At 50.2% G+C, this 19,437-nt stretch overlaps 1 long non-coding RNA gene across 1 annotated transcript; it reads left to right on the top strand.

Moving 5' to 3' along the window:
- The first annotated feature begins 940 nt into the window (after positions 1-940).
- Positions 941-7,452, top strand: LOC147573019 (uncharacterized). Its single transcript, XR_015245549.1, has 2 exons — positions 941-1,340; positions 1,716-7,452. It is a non-coding gene; the product is annotated as an uncharacterized LOC147573019 (long non-coding RNA).
- Positions 7,453-19,437: the final 11,985 nt, after the last annotated feature.

The raw sequence follows: 19,437 nt of genomic DNA, 5'->3' as shown, positions 1-19,437 counted from the left end.
CCTCCGAGATGTGGTCAGTGAAGGAAGCCACACTGCCACCCACTTGCTCTAGGGAATGGCCCTGGCCACCAAACGAAAAGGACATCGCTGCGGGTCACAGAACTGACCTGGTCCGCTCGGCAAAAAGCGTCCAGCGCAGTCGGACAGTCCCGCCAACTGTCTCCAGAGGGAGGCCTGCGCGAGGCTACCGATGACATCACAATCGGGCGTTTCTAGGCAACGCCAGCCACACCGCACGCGGGGCTGCTAGGGTCCGCGCGACCCCTGCCCACGACCTCCCACCCCTTACCCTCCCCCCACTGCCCCGCGGCCATCCCTGGCGGTCCCCAGGTGCCTGTGAGCACCTGCGGGGGAAAATGCGTCTCGCCCTGGACTTTCCCGGGAAGTCCAATCAAAGCACACAGCGCTCTGCAGCTTGTGGTTTCCAGGTAACAATTTCTTGTAATTGACATGAAATGTGCACAGTGTTAGCACCCATCCACCTAGGAGGTAGAAACAGGTCTACACCCGCGCGTCGGCACAGTCCTAAAGGGGGCATCCGGAGGCTCCCGCCTACCCCAACCCCTCGCGTCTCCCACCATCGCCCCCCCAGCCCCCCTCGCGGGTCCAGCCCCGTGCCCAGAGCGCCCCAAGCCCGGGTGTGGCTGTTCCCGGCCGCCAGGATCGCGGGGTCACGCCCCTGGCGCCTGCTGCCCCCTCCCACCGGTGCCCCGCCTAGCAGGGGCCGGGAATCGGGACCCAGGCGGCGCCTGGACTGGGGGCTCCGTGCGCTCTGCGGGGCAGCCCGGGTGGAGGGGGCGGCGGGGGCTCGGGCGGCGGGGCCAGGCCGCGCGCGGCGCCGGAGCCGGGCAGAGGGCGGCACTGGAAGTCACGCGGCGAGGGCGGGGCTCCGGCCCGGGAGCCGCCACCGCCGCCACCGCTCAGCCGCCGCCTCAGACGCCGCTCAGCCACCATAGCAGCTGCCGCGGCCGGCTCTCAGCCGCCGCAGCAGCCGCAGTCGGCGCAGCAGCAGCTCAGCCGCCGCAGCCGCCACAGTAGCACCCGCAACCGGCGCAGCCGCTGCCGCTCAGCAGCCACCGCAGCCGCCAGTAGCAGCCGCAGCCGGCGCAGCAGCAGGCGCAGCAGCAACCGCCGCTCAGCCGCCGCAGCCGCCGCAGTAGCAGCCGCCGCTCAGCCGCGGCAGCAGCCGCAGTAGCAGCCACAGCCGCTGCAGCAGGCGCAGCAGCAGCCGCCGCCTCGGCCCGGAAGCGATGTAGCCGCGCCAGGCCTGAGCCCCGCGGGCCGCCGCTGCCGCTGCCCTTGAACCGCACGAAGCAGCTCGCCAACCAGACCGTGGGCGGGTGAGTGAGCCGTGCCGGGCCGGCCGGGAGCGTGCGTTTCGGGGACCGGGGGTCGGGGTCGTGTCCCGGGCTGGGGCGAGCCCGCTGCCCCGCGGGGCCCCGCGCTCCGGCCGGCCGGCCGCCCGCTCCACGCCGGGTCCGCTGCGGGCCAGGGACGAGGGCTGCGCCACGCAGCGGCCAGGCGCCCAGCTCGGAGCCGCTGCCCGAGCCCCCGGGAACAGCGGGGCGGGCCGGCCTTCCGCGACACCCCCCCCCCCCCCCCCCCGACCAGCGCGGGTCCCCGCCGCCCATTGTCCCGGCCCCGCTGAGCATCGTCCTCTGGAGTCTGGACGCAAGCTTTCCCCAGGCCTCACCCCCACCCTGCCCCCTTCCCAGGCTCTGAGCTGTCAGCACAGGGCCAGACGCCGGGCTCCAACTCACGGACCTCGAGATCATGACCCGAGCCGAAGTCGGACGCTTAATCGACGGAGCCACCCAGGCGCCCCTTTTTCAGATTGTAGAAGAGTAAAAATGTACATATGCTGTTACTGTATAATCCATGGTGTGGGTCAGCAGCCCTTTGTTGAATAGGTTAATATTTGTAGAGTGAAAATATAAAGGTACTTCATGCTAAATGGAACACTTAAAGATTGTAAATGGCTTCATGTTAGTTCAGGTCAAGTTTTGTTACCAAATAAGTTACCAAAAAACCTTGTTTTTTAGATTTCAAAGTGATGGCTAAGGGGTTATGGAGGTGGTTTACTCAGCAGTAATGCTCCTATTGAGAGAATCTGAGATGGTTTTTTGTTTTTTGTTTTGTTTTGTTTTGCCTTTTACTCTACGTAATGCCCCCTTACTCCAAAAAGTTAGAAACCACAATGATGTTCTGTAACTAGGGGGTCACAGACTCAAGGGCTAGGCAGGTAAAATTAATAAGCGAAGGGAAGGTAATTGTAGGGCAGTAGAGAGAGGCGAGGAATAGCAAAACCAGCTCATTGCACGGGCTTGCTTGCTCTTGGCAAGTCTAGCTACCTGTTGACATGGTGAATGTGGGTGCAGGAACACCCACCTTCTCATTTTTAAGGATACTCCAGAACGGTGATTTTTTTGTGTGTGTGAAGTTTATTGATACTTAAATATCAGCAATGAAAAAGGAAAAGAAAAGAAACCGCTGGACGTAGGCCAGAGAAAATCTGTGTGCAAGCTTTATCTGGCCTTGGGCTGCCTGCTCTGACCTCTAGCTGCGAGACTGATTCTTACCGAATGAAAAGTTGGACCGTGGTGTTTTGGTAGTGAACGCTTTCTTGAGATGGGGATGGGACATTTGCTTTATCATTATTCGTTGTGCTTTACGTATATGTCACATAATTTTGCAGTCAGATGCTCTACCCCTGAGCTATACCCCCTATTATGTAATTTTGGAGCGTAAAATATTTGAAAAGAAAAAAACACTGGAGCACTGCCTTATTTTCTAGCCAGGGGGAAGTTTTCGTTCTCATCTATGAATTTGAAAGTTTAATGTTATTTCTTTTGGAAAAGGGAATGAGAACTCCAAGTCAAAATAGGACCCTCTTTTTTAAAAAGTTTGAGTTAAGGGGGGTTAGATTATAATGTCCCTGCCTTTCCAGGGCCACAGTGATCTGAAGTGCCATTGCAAGTCCGCCCCCGTATTTGGACTGGGAGGTGTGCCTCATCTTCTGTTCTCTCAGACCGTATCCCTGGTCCTATCCCCATACCTACCGCCACACGGCTGATGACTTTCAACTTGATGTCTTTTTGGTTTATTTATTTATTTATTTATTTATTTATTTATTTATTTTGGGAGAGTGAGAGAGAGAGCGAGAGCAAGAGAGAGACAGAGGGAGCGCACACAAGCAGGGAAGGGTCAGAGAGAGAGGAAAAGAGAATCCCAAGCAGGCTCCACGCTGTGAGGGCGGAGCCTGACGCGAGGCTCAAACTCACAAACCGGGAGATCGTGACCTGAGCCGAGATCAAGAGTCAGATGCTTAACCGACTGAACCCCTCTGGGTGCTCCTTAATTTTATGTCTCTAGTCCTGGCATCTCTTCATCTCTAGATTGATCTTGGTCTTGAACTTCTCTATTTAAAAGTCCTGCTGAAATTCAGCTCATGAACTGCATCCTCAAATTGGCCTTCTTTCCCTGTATTCCTTAGGCCGTGGGTCAGCAACCTCTGGCCTGTAGGCCAAATCCTGCCCACTGCCTGTTTTGTGAAAAAGGGTTATTGGATCACAGCCACGCACTGCAGCAGCACAGTCAAGCAGATCTCACGGTGACTGTATGGCCCACGGAGCCCATGCTATTTACCGCCTGGCCCTTTGCAGGAAGAGTTTGTGGACACCCGCCCTGGCGCACCGAATGCCGGAACCGCGTCTCCTCTGTCACCTGCGATCCCCCTCTTTCTCCTCCATCTTCTTTATATCCAGGCTCTCCCTGCCATCTGGCAGCTCTGCCTCTGGACCGTCTCTGACTTGGTCTCTGCCTCTCGGTGGCCTCAGTTAGTTCAAGCTTGCGGGGTTTTTTCTTTCTTTTTCTTTTTTTTTTTTTTTTTTTTTAATGAAATGTACTGTCAAATTGGTTTCCATACAACACCCAGTGTTCATCCCAACAGGTGCCCTCCTCAAGGCCCATCACCCGCTTTTCTCTCCCCCGCCCCCATCAACTCTCAGTTTGTTCTCCGTATTTAAGTCTCTTATGGTTTGAACTGTTTTTTTTTTTTTTTTTTAAACCTGGACTCACAATTGTCTTCCAACTGGCTTAGCTAGCTTGAGCTGGATTTTATCCATACGTGGGACATCTGGGCTTCCTCTTTGGTCTGACATGGCCAATCCAAATTTTAATGGTCATAGCTATTCCTCTCTAAATTATTTTCTTCTGATGAAATCATGACGTTCGTAGGACATTTTATGTCGTCCTAGTATTGCTAAATTGTCTTCGAAACGATAGCGCTGTCATTGAGTTACGGTGCGGCAAATAATTTACACTGGATTGTATGTCACCGTGCGTGATATGATGAATGTCGTGTTTCACCGTCACGCTGTGCTGACTTGTAGATGCTGTCTTGTAAAAAATCTACCTATTTTAATTTTTTCTGTTAAGGTTGAAATGAATGTGTCCCATATTTGTATTTCTTGATGAGTTTTCTATATGTGTTATTTGGTCATTTAATTGCCAGTTGTCAATTTCGTTTTTTAATCACCAGTTTCGGTTCAACACCTGTCTGCTGAGAACCTGTCAAATGCTGGGGTTAAAAAGATAACGGATTCCTAGGAATTTGAGTGGGGAGAGAGACCTACACCAGATAATTTGAATACAGCCGGTTGTACTTATTCCAGCAGGCCTTAGGAAGTATGAATGCCACATCTTGATTTATTTATACATGACAAGGTAAACAAGTTCACTTTCTTCTCCTCAGGTACATCACGTAATGAGTGCAGTGACAGAATCTTGAGGGAACGCATTCACGACTAGGTACAGGTTTGATACAAGAGTCAGAAAATAAAGCGGATTCTGTTGAAAATCCGACCGACCCTGTGGATTATAGAAGAAACTGCTTTTGAATAGGAGGAGCCTCTTTGTAGCCAGTGACACGAAAACAATATCAAGTTCATCTCAGCTCTCCAGGTTTTAAGACTCGTGTCTGAAGTCTTGCTATTGCCTGTGAATTACAGCTTATTAATTACTTGCCTAGACTCCTTCCTTTTGATTGGTCCCAGCATGTTTCTCTCTGTCCTTTCTCACAGTTGTTGTTTTTAAGTGTCTTCCTTATCAGAGATACTTCGGCCTAGTTGTCCACTTGATCTCTCCATTCATGTTTCATTAGCAGTTTTTCTGTCATTTCTGAATGGGTTCGTTAAGTTTCTGCCTCCTAAAGAGTTTATAGTATAAGCGGTAGACTGAGTGACAAGGTACTCAAATGAAAATAAATGTTCAGAACTGCACAGAAATTCTCCTAAGCAATGACCAGCTCCATTTATAAGTCTACCAGCTTGGACTCCACGTGGTCTCTGGATACTTTGATGCATAGACAGGACTGGCCACTTGAACCCATGCGCATCTGTACCTTGGGGAAATACACCAAAGTACTTCTACTTCACTAGGTACGGTGGGTGCAGGATAGATGTAGCGTGGGCGCTGGCATGGGGTCGCTGAGACGTGCCCAGGGGTCCGTGAAGCCTTCTCTGACACGTGACACTTGAATAATCTTGAGAACAGGAAGGTAGGGGGTGATGGGTGGTAGAGGATTCCCAGGGAGAAGAAAAATTCCCGGGGGAAACCTAACCCACTGACCATTTTGTCCTTTAACTCCATGTTTTGTTTGTTTGCTTGTTTGTTTACTATAAATTGGAAAAAGGCGACACTATCTGATTGCTAGCAGTGGGAAAAGTCTGTCCAGCTCTTATTTTCCAATGAGGTAGTGAACTAATGGCTGTTTGTAGATCCATATGGTCTTAAGTCCAGAGCAATTGTGGTGTTTAAATTCACAAGCCTCTGGATGCATTTCCATCCAATAGATAGAGTAAGTTGGTTCTTAAAAGCTTTGAAGCTCTAAAATCAGGGGACTTAAGTGGCTCATAGTTAAGTAACCAGCTCTTGATTTCGGCTCAGGTCATGATCCCACGGTTCATGGGTTCGAGCCCCGTCCCGTGTCAGGCTCTGCGCTGATAGCTTGAAGCCTGCTTAGGATTCTCTCTCTCCCTCTCTCAACCCCTCCCCAACTTGTTCTCTCTCTCTTCTCTCAAAATAAATCAACATTAGTAAACAAGGTTTAAAACCAGTGTACCCTTATTTTCTTTGCTTAATAAACACTGACAGCCATCTTTCCCCAAAATAGACGGTTTTTCATTTTTTCTGCTAAGGTTGAAATGAATGTGTCCCATATTTGTATGGGAAAATCGGTGGAGGCATCATTTCTCACGGTGAAGCTTATCATTTCCTTAATTTGCATCATGCTTGTTCATCTCCTCTTAGAACCTTTTCACTCCTCTCACGGCTTTTACCTTCTTGGACACGCTAGGATGTGTAACGTTCCTCAAACAACCCCAAGGTGGCAGGACTAAAACACACGAACACCTGTGACCGTGGACGTCAACTTTTAGAGACGGGCAGTATCGATCGGCCTTTGTGCTCATCGGTGGAGGACCATTGTTCGAAAAGCTTCCGGGCCAGTTTTGGGGGATCGTGGTTTGAGGACCACTGCAGTAGAATTGGGGGAGCCCATATGTGCAGAAGGTTGAGGAAGCCAAGCTGGTGATTGAGGAGGTGTCCTGTGGTGGCAGGTGAGCCAGGACTGTGGAGGAAGGGGAAGGGACACGAGTGAAAGACGAGTCAGGAAGCAGGAAGCGATCGCAGCAGCCTGAGGGAGAGGTGATGGCCCCCAGAGCAGGACAATGGCGTGGGACTGACGTGAGAAACTATTTAGCACCATGGCTTTAGGGGCGAAGAAGGGAGGGGTTGGCGTGATTCGGGTTATGTCTGGATGTTATCTACTGAAATCGGTGACGCAGTGATTATTCGCTTTTCCATTCGTTTCAAATGCTTGTCTTTTTTGAACCATAGAATTCTCACACCTGCCTCGACTTTCTGTTGGCTTTGTTTTCATTGACACGTGGCTTCGGGTGGGTGTGTTTGTGCGCACCGACGCCACACTGTGCTAATAATAACTGTGGATGTGTAATGTGTTCTCACTCTGGCAGAGCTGGGCTCCTTTGGCTTTCCTTTTTCAGTTGCTGTCTCCCATTTCTGTGTAGAAGTGAATTTTGGTATCGTTTCTAGTTCCTAGAAAAATTCTATGATTGTGATTGGTCGAGAGCACATTCATCCATATATTTAGTGGGTCCCTGCTATGGGGTGGGTCCTGAGAACCCAAAAATAAGTAAATCCCAGGCATTGATGGCCTGGCATATCTGTGAACTAAACTTTGGGGAGGATTGATGTCCTTTCCCATGAGCCTGGCACATCTCTTTCTACACACAAAGGTTTTCTGTGCTTCCTGAGGGCTTTGTTGTCATAGGAAGAGTGCCTGATTAGTTCAGTTGGCAAACGTGAGTGGTGTTCATGTCTGTCTATATCTTTATGTACTAAATAAAGATGTGCTAAATTAGTCCTAGCTGATCATTGTTGTGACTTCCTTGAATTTCTACGTATGTATTATCTATGTTTTTATTTCTCCTTTTCCTTTTCTTTCAGCAATTTCTTTTTCATCCCTCATTTAATTGGTTAGCCTCGAAAATAATGTGTAGCTGTATAATTGTCTATAGCAATATTGTCTAAAGGGCGTGTGATTTCACCCTAATTAGGCATTCCAGAAATGTGGTAAGGTGGACTCGTGTTTAAATGCGAATGTCCTAATCTGAGTGGTGCTCAGTGGAAATCTACAAGCATTTTCCCTCTGCTTTTGGAGCCACACACCTTGTAGTGTGTCTGATGTTTGAGCCTTTGTTCCAAGGCTCAGTCATAAGATTGGCAGGCGTGTGGCTTAAAGGCAGAATACTGAATTGAGGTAGCCTAACCGTATGGAGAAAACAATCACAGTGCACTTGGACGGAGGAAGGAACTGGAAGAGAAATTTGAAATGCAGCCTATGTGGCAATAGGTTTTTATTTGTTTCGTCAGTTTTATTTTTTAAAAGGTTTTTATTTTTGAGAGAGAGAGAGAAAATGTGAGCAGGGGAGGGGCGCAGAGAGAGAGGGAGACACAGAATCCGAAGCAGGCTCCGGGCTCTGAGCTGTCAGCACAGAGCCCAACACGGGGCTCAAACCTACAAATCGCGAAATCGTGACAGGAGCTGACGTCGGATGCTTAATTGACTGAGCCACCCAGGCGCCCCGGCAATATATGTTAATATAACTTCTAAAGAAGTGATCAGCAGGTCACAGGGCAGTGGGCTTAACAGAGGGCAGCCTCTGACTCTTAGAACAGTCTTTAGGAATAGAAACCTTGCTCCCTGTAGATGTTACATGGAGGTTCTGACGGCCTCTTCCCCCCCCAAAAATCATCCACACGCACAGACTGGCAGAGAATTTCACGGACTCCACAGACCTCTTCAAGCCCACGGCCAAGAACCCCGGGCTAGTTCCTGGAGAGATGTGTAGTCACGGCCCCCACGCTAGAAACACATCTGTGGAGAAGCGCTGTTTACAGGTGTCTACCTCCGGTGTAGGTGGGTGGTGTTCCGCTGTTCTCCAGAACACACGCTTGACGTCTGTGAGAGCCTTCCCCAGAAAAGCTGAGATGGGATATTCTCCACGATGAGATCTGGCGATCACATGAAATTACTTTCCCTGAATAATCGGCTTCTTTTGATAGTCCGTTCCATAATGTTTTCAGAGCTTTTAGGTGAGGGCTTAAGAAAACGAAGACTCCTGTGGGGCAGCTGGAGTCTAGTAAAGAGTAACTGGACTTGAGTCCGTGTGGTCCCCCAGCTCTCTGTCTGACCTTGGCCGCCTGAGCCTCCCAGCTGCGCTCCCACGCTGGTGAGACGGGGCTCCTGCTACCACCTGGGAACCGGCCCTGGGAGATTTAAGAAGGCGGCATGAGGTAAGGAGGCGTCAGAAGACAGGGAGGAAACAGTATGAAACAACAGGTTAGCACTGGAAAAAGTAGGCGGGTTAGATTGTACCTCACCATTAGGGGCCAAAGTCGATTCCAAATGGATGAAGAGTTTCAAGTGAAAACCCAGAACCACAGAACGGAGGAAAAGATGGAAAGTTCTTCACGCTCTGGCAGAAAAGTACAGAGAATGAACAATAAAAGATAACCACGCAAATAAAACCACCATTATAAACTTAACCACGCAAGAATTAAACTTCTGTCTGCCTATCTCATAATTAAAATTATGGCCAATGACTAGGTGGAAACAGGAGCAGCCACAACGGAGCATTAAGATCTTTAATGTATAAAGCTGTGTTATCGATCAGTTGAAAGAAGTGCACGACGGGGGCACCCGGGTGGCTCAGTTGGTCGAGCGTCTGACTCTTGATTTCAGCTCAGGTCATGATCCCAAGGTCATGGGATCAAGTCCCATGTTGGGCCCCACACTGAGCATGGAACCTGCTTAAGATTCTCTCTCTCTCTCTCTCTCTCTCTCTCTCTCTCTCTCTCTCTTCCTCCCTCCCTCCCTCCCTCCCTCCCTCCCTCCCTCCCTCCCTCTGCTCTCTATCTCTTTCCCTCTGCCCCTCTCCTGCACTAACCTGTCTCTCTCTCTCTCTCTCTCTCACTCACTCACTCAAAAAAGCACACTATAGTGAGCAAATGCCATGAACAGAATGCTCACAGATGAAATACAGATGACCAGTAAGTACATAAGACTCATTTCAAAATTGTAACTAACCGAAGAAACCCAAAGCTCTGAGACTGCATTTTTCACTTACTAAACTGGCACAGCTCAAAATGATGATATGTTGCTGTCTCGGGAGAACTGACGAAGGCCGTCATACAGCCATACACAGGTGGGAATATAAACTGGCATTCCTTTCCAGAAAGAAATGTGCCTTGGCGTTTTAAGAACCATTTCTAAAATTGGAACCCAAATCGTCCACCTCGTCCTCCAGTCTCTTGTCTTTTTGGATTCCTTTCCTGAACAGTCCCCCTCTGTGCTTTGCTGGGTCCCTTTCCTTCTCTGACCTCAGTCAGTCACAGAGGGTGTCTTTCACATCCCTTCCAGCCGTCTGTCCAGCCGGCCTCTTTCCTTCACCTGTTGCGCAGAGCCACAGCCAGGCTCGTTCATCTGGGGCTTCTTCGCGCCTGTACCTGGGATGCAGGGCGTGGTCCAGAAAGATCGTCTCATGTGGAGGGTCAGGCCGGCCCAACTGTCACGGCCTCCAAGCTCAGCTGGGCTTTAAAGACTGCCTTCCAGCCCTTGGCGCAGTTTCCCGTCCCGTTTTCCTAAGCCTTGTTGCCAGACTCTTACTTCCCTCAAACCTACTCCACCCCTTCTGCAGACACACCCACTCTCCTGGGATGGACGACCTGCCTCCCAGTTCCCAGAGAAGACCTGCTGCCGCCACCTTCCCTGCCCTCAAGGTCATTACCTCCCGCACGCACACCGCTCCCCCCCCCTCCCCGGGGGCTTCCCTCCTCGGCCTTCCTCTGGCCACTCTGCATTTCCAGCTTCCCTCTCTCCACTGGCTCTTTTCTGCCACTCGCGATGTTCAGGTTTGCGACAGCTCGCGTCTCTCTTCACGTGGCTTTGCTTCTCTGTCTGCGCTCGGCGCCCTGCGTCTTGGCTCCCGGGAGCCACCGCCCTCACACCTTCCTGCCCTCCCTGCCACACTCTGCATTCTCGGCCGGTCCTTCATCCTTGCTCTGGTGGCCCACACTCCCAGCTTCTTGGGCTTCTTCCCCGGCCTCCCTGCTGCTCTCTGCTCTTGGGCTGCTCTTGCGCTGCGTTGCCCCTAAGGCTTCTGTGCTTAGCCTTCGTCTTCTCCCCACATCTGCGTTCCGAGCAAACTCCCCCAAAGCAGTGCTTTTTGCTGCTCCTGCTAACACGCTCTGAGTTTCCTTTCCGGGCGCCTCCGCTGTGCTTCGGAACCTCATAGCAAGAAACACACCGGACGTCGCCACTGCACGCTCAATCGACCCCTTAAATCCGGCATTTCCGGAGCTGACCGTGTTGACCCCAACCTCAGAGGCTCCCAGACTTTCTCTGGAGTTGAAGAGCCTCGCTGTCTAGCCGGTCACTCAGCGTGGAAACATGGTGGCCGTTCTAGGGGATTCCTTCTCCCTCTCCATCCACGCCACGTCACGAAGTCCTGCGTGTTGTATCTTTGTAATAGCTCTCTGTCGCCTCCCCTCCTTATCCGCTGCTTTTGGGCGGGGGGGTGGGGGGGGCTCCTTATTCTCACTTGGATCTCCCATTCTCCCTCCGGTCTCTTCATTCTCAACTCCTCAGTTTCCCTGCGCACCAGTGTGTCTTCCCTCCCCAGCCCTCCACGCACCTTCCACACTGTTGCCAGGAGGATCCTTCCAAAGAAAATAATTGTAACACTGCTAGCTTATGTGTGTTTGGGTGCTTACCATCTGCCAGGCCTTTTCCCAAGCGCTAGTCTTGTGTTGACTCATTTAATACCAAAATCAGTGCTGTATTATCCCCTTTTACAGGTGAGAAAACAGAGGCCCAGAGAGCTTCAGTTAAGTTGTCCCAGGTCACAGAACCAGCAAGTCTGTCTGCAGAGTCTACACTCTCAGCCACTTAACGTCATAACAACAAAAACCACATTTTGAGCTTTCTAGGAATTAGCTCGTTGCGTGTATCCTCTCTTTTAATCCACTCAGCTCTGGAAGTTGGAAATTCTTAACGTCTCCGCTTTTCGGACGAGGAAACAGGGGCACGGAGACATGAAGTAACCCGCTCATACTTACACGGCTTGTAGGCGGTGGACGGGGCTTTGACCCGCAGCAGATGTGCTCTGGGCTGTCAGTCTTAGCCACCTCACCCGCCCACAAGGGGCCAGCACCTTCTGAACTCACACTTTCAGGAGTATTTTTCTGTTCTTCTGGGTTGTGGGTGGCAAAGGAGGTATACTTGTGTGAGATGTTCATGCTACTAAGAGTGTGATGAGAAAAGACCAGCGCCTGTTCAAGTGATATCCAGATGGAATGGGACGCTTTGCCCAGTAATGCCATTGAATTTCCTGTGCCAGTTGAACATGCTTCATTCTGTTTTTCCCTCCTGCCTTTGTAGGCGTTGACCGTATGATTTGGGATTTTTCATAAATCCTTAGGAATACAACTACCATAGTAGTATGTTATAGCACAACAGCTTGTCTCCACCAGTAGGCTCCTGAAATTATCCAGGGTAGGAAAATTCTCTCGTGAACTTAAGACATTATGGGAGACATTTTCGTTTCAGGTGACCTGGTGAACACGTGTGTGTTTCTTCTCTCTCATTACAGTCCACTGAAATGTTAGGTATTTTAAAAAAAAAAAAAATCTGGGAATTAGAAAAGATGGTACTAAAAGCCATTCAGAAAAAGTCCCAGATGACTGATTCAGAAGCAGCCCTGGGGCTGTTTTATTTGTTCGCTCCTTGTCCAAGGCAGGACAATAGGATGTAAGAAAATCCTCAGAAAGGCTCGTACATCCATTTAAAAACAAAAACAAAAACAAGCTACTGAGAAAAAGGTACAGAGTTCTTGGCAATTAAAAAATCTGTCACCAGTTCATAAAAAGTCCTAGGACACTAAGCAAAGAAACGGTCTTTGGAAAAGCAGTGAAGCGAGTTTCTGTGTTCTTTCATTTCTCAGGATATAGGACTCCCCCAAATGGACATCGTCGGGAATAGCACTCCTAAAACAGGCCATTTCACAGTCAGAGGAGCGTCCCTCCTCTTCGTGCAAGCGTCCCGTCCTATTAATGTGACTAAGTCACGTTGACGATCACACGAAAAGACTGCTGTCTTTTAGCCTTCCTGGCAGCCCTAAAGATTTTTTTTTTTTTTATCCCAGTGGTTCTTAACCGGAAGTAGTTTTGCCATCCTCCTCGCCCCCTGATCTGGCAGTGTCTCCAGATGGTTGTGCTTGTCCCTGCTGGGGAGAGGGGGACACGTTGCCACTGGGTTTTAAGCGTGTAAGGGCCAGGGATGCTGTTAACATTCTACAGTGTTCTGGACAGCCCACAGGAAGGAATTATTTAGACCAAAATGTCAAAAGTGTCAAGGCTGGGAAATAGTGAACTGTAAATTGCCAAGCCGACTTGCAACCAGAACTTTTCCTTAATCTCCCAAGATGTCAGAGACCTAAGAAGTTAAAAGCTGCAAGCTGAAAGTTGGCAGTCTTCTCTTTATGCTAAACTATCCTAATACTTTACTAGAAAGTAGATAAATCTCCAACAAACACTTCTTGTGCCTGATGTGCCCGCACAGTGAAGCTCAAGGCGTGACATCAAGAATAACATTTAGCCTGGGGGAAAAAAAAACATCCGTAGTTGGACTGTTTGGTACATCCTTCTGTCGTCACTGTCAGTCTGTCTGGTTCTCTTTCCCAGGGTGCCTGGGTGCAGTCTCACAGCCCTCCTTTGACCGGGACTGCAGACAGCCATGACGAGTCAGTGCTGGCATCATTCCTTCCCTAAGAGCTATCCCCGCCCAGACTGGTCCAGTATAGATGGCAGATGCCTAAATTCTTTCCTTCTCCGCCTCCCTCTCCCTCCCCTCCGCACGACCGTGCCGTGGTGAGGTCTTCAGGAGATGAGATCTCTTTAACCTTTGTCTCTTTGATACATGTCATTATTTTAGGGTTGCCTGGCTGGCTCAGTTGGTAGAGCACGCGACTCTTGATCTTGGGGTCGTGAGTTCGAGCCCCACGTCGGCTGTAGAGATTACTTACAAAAACGTTACTAGTTTTGTCTTCATCTTTGAAATATTGGCATTTGGTGTGCAATTGCAGGTTGACTGGTTTGTTTGTTTTTTCTTCCTTTAGCACTTTAAAATGCCACTCTGTTGTCACTTGGTCCTAGTGTTTCTGATGATGAGTCAGCCGTCGTTCCTGTGTCGCTCCCCTGCACGTTAAGTGCCTCTTTTTTTTTTTTTTTTTTTTTTCTGTCTGCCTTCAAGATTTTCTCTTTGTCTTTCTCAACACTTCAACCTTGATCCTTTTAGGTGTGTCGTTCTCTGTGTTTATCCTGCTTGGAGTTCTTGGAGTTCTGAATAAGTGGATTGGTATTGTTCATTAAATTTGGATACTTCCCAGCCACTGGGTATTCAGTAGTTCTCTGCCCCACTGTTCTTGGATATCGTTCCAATTTTCTTCCTCTCTGTATTTTCATTTGGGTCATTTTAAAAATTTTTTTTTTAATGTTTTTATTTATCTTCGAGAGAGACAGAGCGCGAGCGGGGAAGCGACAGAGAGAGAGACAGAGACAGAGAGAGACAGAGGGAAACACAGAATCCGAAGCGGGCTTCAGGCTCCGAGCTGTCAGCACGGAGCCCGATGCGGGGCTCAAACCCACAAACTGTGAGATCATGACCTGAGCCAAAGTCAGACGCTTAACTGGCTTGAGACACCCGGGTGCCCCTCGTTTGGATCATTTCTTTCAACTTCCAAACCTCTGATGAAACCCCTCATCTACTCATTCGTTCGGCCCGCCTTTTTCACTAGATGCTCTAAGGTACTTACTGTAATTAAGTCCCTGCAAAATAATTCCAACATCTTGGCCGTCTTTGGATCTAGTTCCATTGACTGCGTGTCCTGATAATGCATCGTTTCTGTTTTTCTCCTGTGGTGAGTTTTGACGGGATGCTAGCCACGTGTCGACGCTGAGAGTGCCACACCTCTTGTGTCAGGCTGTTCGTGCAGGCACTCAGCTCTGCTAGTCTGTTGTTGCAGGAGTCTGGGCTCTGCTGTGGCTCTGGGCGCATTCAGTTCGCCACAGGCTTCCGCTTATTTGAGGGTCGGATGAAAATGTCTCCTTTGGCAGCTCTTGTTTATCTCAGTTGTCCTGCCTTACCCCCAAACTTAGTAGGACTTGTGTGCCTGCCTCAGGAGAGCTAGAACTCTCCTCAGCTCTCGTGCCCTCCCTACGGTAGTGGCCCAGTGCCCGATACTCATTTTGAGGTGCAGAGGCCGGCAGGGACCGCTCCTCCTCTCGGTCGTTCCCACCGCTCTTCGGCAGGCTCTGCCTGTCTGAGCCTCGGATGGTCCCAGGGTCGGGGGTGTCGTCAGCTGTCCCTTGCCCTCCTTCCGTGGTGGGCGGCCCTGACCTCCCGCTCCCCCTCAGACTCCAGCAGGCCCCACACACCCAAGCCTGAGGGGTTCCGGGGCCCACGGTTCTCCCACCCCCGTTATCGCCTTGCGTGTGTTCTTCCCGCGCGCTCTTTCCCACGTCCGTCCTCACTGCCTTCACGTACCCTTCCTCAGCACCCAAGCTTCTAAATCCAGCTCACGGAGTAGGTCTCAAGAGCCATCACCAGTTTCAGAAAACCTTCCTGCTGTCTCAGGCCTGCATCAGATGCCCTCCCATCACTTCTAACCTTTGGTAAGTTATCATCATCTCTGCGTCTAGGTTTCTCATCTCCAGAATGGGTATGGTGATAGCATCGATGGCTTAGTTATCTTGAGGATTCAGTGAGTCCACACGTGCAAAGCACTCGGAACACAGAGGCGAAGAACGGGATCTCGGGGGCAAAACTGCCCAGACTCAGCGCCCTCCCGTGAAACCTGGAGCAGGTCACGTCACTTTTCAGTGCCTCCGTTTCCTCCTACCTAACGTGGAGGTAACGATACTTACCCCCTGGATGTTACCGCCAATGTCAAGGGGGTTAACGCTTACGAGGCACCTGGACCAGTGCCAAGCGCATAGTATGAGCTCAGTAAACGTTAGTTAGCTGTGATGGTGGAGACGACAGCCCTCTCCTCTCGGAGGCCCTGTGCCTCACTCACTGCGCTGGAGCATAATCGCTTACTTTCCTTGACAGCCCTTGCGCCCAGTCAGCGCAGGGGCCGTGACTCTTACTCGCGATGGCTCATGGAAGGGACTCCAACACATATTTGCTCAGTGACTAACTGAGTGAAAAGGTTAGCGGCAAAGTATGCATGACACCCTGTGGGGTCGAATGCAGCGATGGGCCGTACTGTTCCACTCAGGGACCATTTCATCATTCTGAATATCCTTTGGGGGAAAAGCCTCTTTTTCAGGGTAAAAAAAAAAACACCTCGCGTTCTGTTTTGAGTCATCAATAGCGTCCTTCCCTCCATCAAGCCACGGTGTCGGAACACTCTTTTCTTTGACCTTTAAAAAAGGGCAAGTGAAGATTTATGGTGTTGTCCACCCAGAATCTCGCCGTCATCCAGCAAAAGAGCCTCACCCCAGTTTTCCAGGTGAACATTTTTTCCCTTCATTTTCTGCACCACGCTGATCATGGAACTTTCTGGGCTACGTCCGCATTGTGTTCTCCTCCTAGACACTTAGGGGATCCACAGTTATTCCAAATTCTCTGCCTTGCATGCCTTGAAAAATCTGTAGCATTTATTGTTGTTTATACAGATACGACCGTACATTTGCAAAGCACAGCTTTGAAGGTTTCAAATATTCTCTTTTCTCACAAACATTCTGTTTTGTTGCAATCTCTTAAAAGTTGCATGAGATGGTTGATGCAAACGTAAATAAAGTGAGGTACAGGAATGTCACGAGTTGTATTTTTAGAGCCTAAGGTTAGTTTGTGGTGGAGCCGGGACCAGAATCTGGCGTGAAAACAAATGAGGAGAGAGTCCGCTTTGGTCAGGGACCTTAAAACTGCTCTTCCTGAGGGTCCAAAGGCTTCGGTTCCCATGTCATTTATTTAACGGGTGGCTGCCCCAGTTTCCACACCCGTGAGCTAGGGATAAAAATTGCCCCATAAGGGTACGTGTAAGAGAATAAAATGAAATAATTATGCAAAAGCGCTTTCATAACAGAGAGGAATGTACGAATGCAAGCTTAATCTAGTACTGGAAAGCTGGTTGATTACCTGAGTTATGTCCATGAATTCTAGCTTCTATTCTGATTTATTTCCTGATCAGAGAGACCTCCACATTTTAGAGGTTTTCCTTGAACTTTTTAAAGCGTTTTTCAAGTTGATGGTTTATAGTCGGTGAGTCAGTCCTACCATTTCTTTTAAAATAGCAGCATGGCATCGGCCCAGATCAGACTGGGAGGGCTTCCTGCCTGTGTTCTTGTTCACTCCCTGAATAACTGCAGAGGCCTTCAAATGCTCTCCTACCTTTGGCCTGTCCTCCAGGGTCAGAATTTTCATTCTGAAACTCAAATCTGATGCCACTCCAGGACAGAGAAACCATCAATGGCTCCCTGTTGCCCCTTAGTTCCTGGTTCTTGGTTCTTTTCAGCCAGGCCCCCCTCTCCTCTTCTTCTGTGCCCTAGTGTAGGACCCTTTGCGCATTCCCTCTCCCATACTGTTGGGGTCTGCTTAGACTGCTTCCCTGTAAAGCCTTTCCTGGCCGCACAATCCATTCTGCTGCTCTGCTCCCAGAAACTCGGAACAAAGTTGGTTCTTTACATTTCTGTCTTTCCTTTTAGCTCCCAAGGGTGGGGACTGCGGCTCATTTCTCTCCTTCTAGCCTCCCCAGTGCTTGACATTTAGAGAGGGCTCCACGAATACCGGCTGAATGAATGAAGATCTACACATCTCATAGCAAGGTCATCCTAAGATGGTTTCTGTCCAGAGAGTTCTTTGGCCCTCTGGGAAGGCACACCTGAGAACCACCAGGGCTGGCATTTGTATAGCCTCATTCCCAGCGGCGTCAGGCACAGAGGACTGAGACGTTGATCCTTCGATGAAGGGTTTTTGCTAACTCACCACATACTAGGTCTCTGAGTTTCTGTGCGTTACGTGCCTGTGATTCTCTTTGGGGGCCTCCAGCCCACGCAGTGTGACCACAACCAACTCTTTGTTGTAGCTGAACGGGCTGCCCGCTTCTGTTGTGGTTTTATCTTTGTGTGGCCTGCACTCGGCCGTAACTTCTGGGAGAAGCTAGAACGCTTGGTCACTGCAGAAGCCTTCCACAGATAAGACTTAGCTTGGGAGTTATCTGAAGGTGGCGGTCATCTGTCGTACTGCTCCGGACAGCTGACGCTCCGTGAACCCTCACCCGGGACCACATTAATGAGCCGAAGGAGATGAATGGCGTCGCTAAACGATCACTGTGGTGGTGGCATTATTATGACCATCGTTCCCATTTGACTGTGGAAGGCATGGGCACTCATATTTGCAGCGACCAAGCAGCAGCACTGGGACTCCCAAGTCAGATCTGTCTGACCCCAGAGCCCTGACTCGGCTCGTACCGCATTCCGTCTCCTTCTTTGCCTGCGGTGAACCTTAAGAGTCCGCCAGCCCTCGGGTTCTTATCACTCAGCCTGCAAAGGCAGGAGCGTGAGCTCGGTTGTGAGTCACACACAGACCCCGTTCCAGGCAGTACTGACCCAGCAAGGGTGCGGCCGCGGCCCGTTCTCTGGGAGCACCTCTGTTTTTGCTACTCCCAGCCATTTACTGCCGGACCCTCTTTCTGTCGCGTCCTGGTGATTACCGCGCCACCTGCCAGCTTCGGTCCTCTGACCCTCCTCCCTCAGGGGTTCTCAACCCTCGCCGTACTTTGGAATGGCCGGGGAAGCTTTACGACAGAATGCCCTGCCCTACCCCCAGAGGTTCCATTCGGTCATTCCGGCTTGGGGTCCGGGTATTAATCTTTCTGAAACCACCTTGGGATGTCGTAGAACTCGCACATTTTAAGTGCAACACTCGGTGATTTCTTTCTTTCTTTTCCTTTTTTAATGTTTATGTTTATTTTTGAGACAGAGAGAGAGAGACAGACAGACAGACAGCGTGCAAGCAGGGGAGGAACAGAGAGAGAGGAAGACACAGAATCCGAAGCAGGCTCCAGGCTCTGAGCTGTCGGCATGGAGCCTGATGTGGGGCTTGAGCTCACGAACTGCGAGATCATGACCTGAGCCGAACGCAGTCAGACGCTTAACTGACTGAGCCACCCAGGCGCCCCCAAAACTCAGTGATTTCTTAGCAAACCGACAGCATCGTGTGACCGTCACCACAGTCTGATTTTACAAAAGTTCTCTCACCCCGATGAGATCCCTTAGGCCATTTTAGAGTCAGTGCTCAGTTCCACCCCTGCCCTCAGTTAACACTAATCTGCTTCCTGCCTCTGTAGATTTGCTTTTTCTGGCCATTTCATACAAATGGAATCATCTGGGGGTGGCTGGGTGGCTCAGTCAGTTAAACTTCAACTTTGGCTCGGGTCACGCTCTCATCGTTAGTGAGATCGAGCCCCGCGTCCGGCTCTGTGCTGACAGATCGGAGCCTGGAGCCTGCTTCGGATCCTGTGTCTCCCTCTCTCTCTGCCCCTCCCCTGCTCGTGTTCTGTCTCTCTGTCTCTCAAAAATAAATATTAAAAAAAAAAAAAAATGGAATCACCTGTAGTATTTTTAAAGCCCCCAGGATTATAATGTGTAGCTATGGTTGAGAATCGCTGTTACCTCTTGGATTTTTCTTTTTTTTTTTTTTACTACCGTTGCCTAGATTCACAGTGGCTCAGAGAAATCAATAGGCGCCTACAAGGGCTGCCTTTTAGATAAGCCGTAAGCGTAATGAGCACT

Source organism: Puma concolor, chromosome E3, assembly GCF_028749965.1.
Source record: "Puma concolor isolate L17-30 chromosome E3, mPumCon1.1.hap2, whole genome shotgun sequence".
NCBI classification, from domain to species: Eukaryota; Metazoa; Chordata; class Mammalia; order Carnivora; family Felidae; genus Puma; species Puma concolor.
The sequence above is the reverse complement of the archived record's forward strand: the minus strand, read 5'-3'. Positions and strand labels throughout refer to the sequence as shown.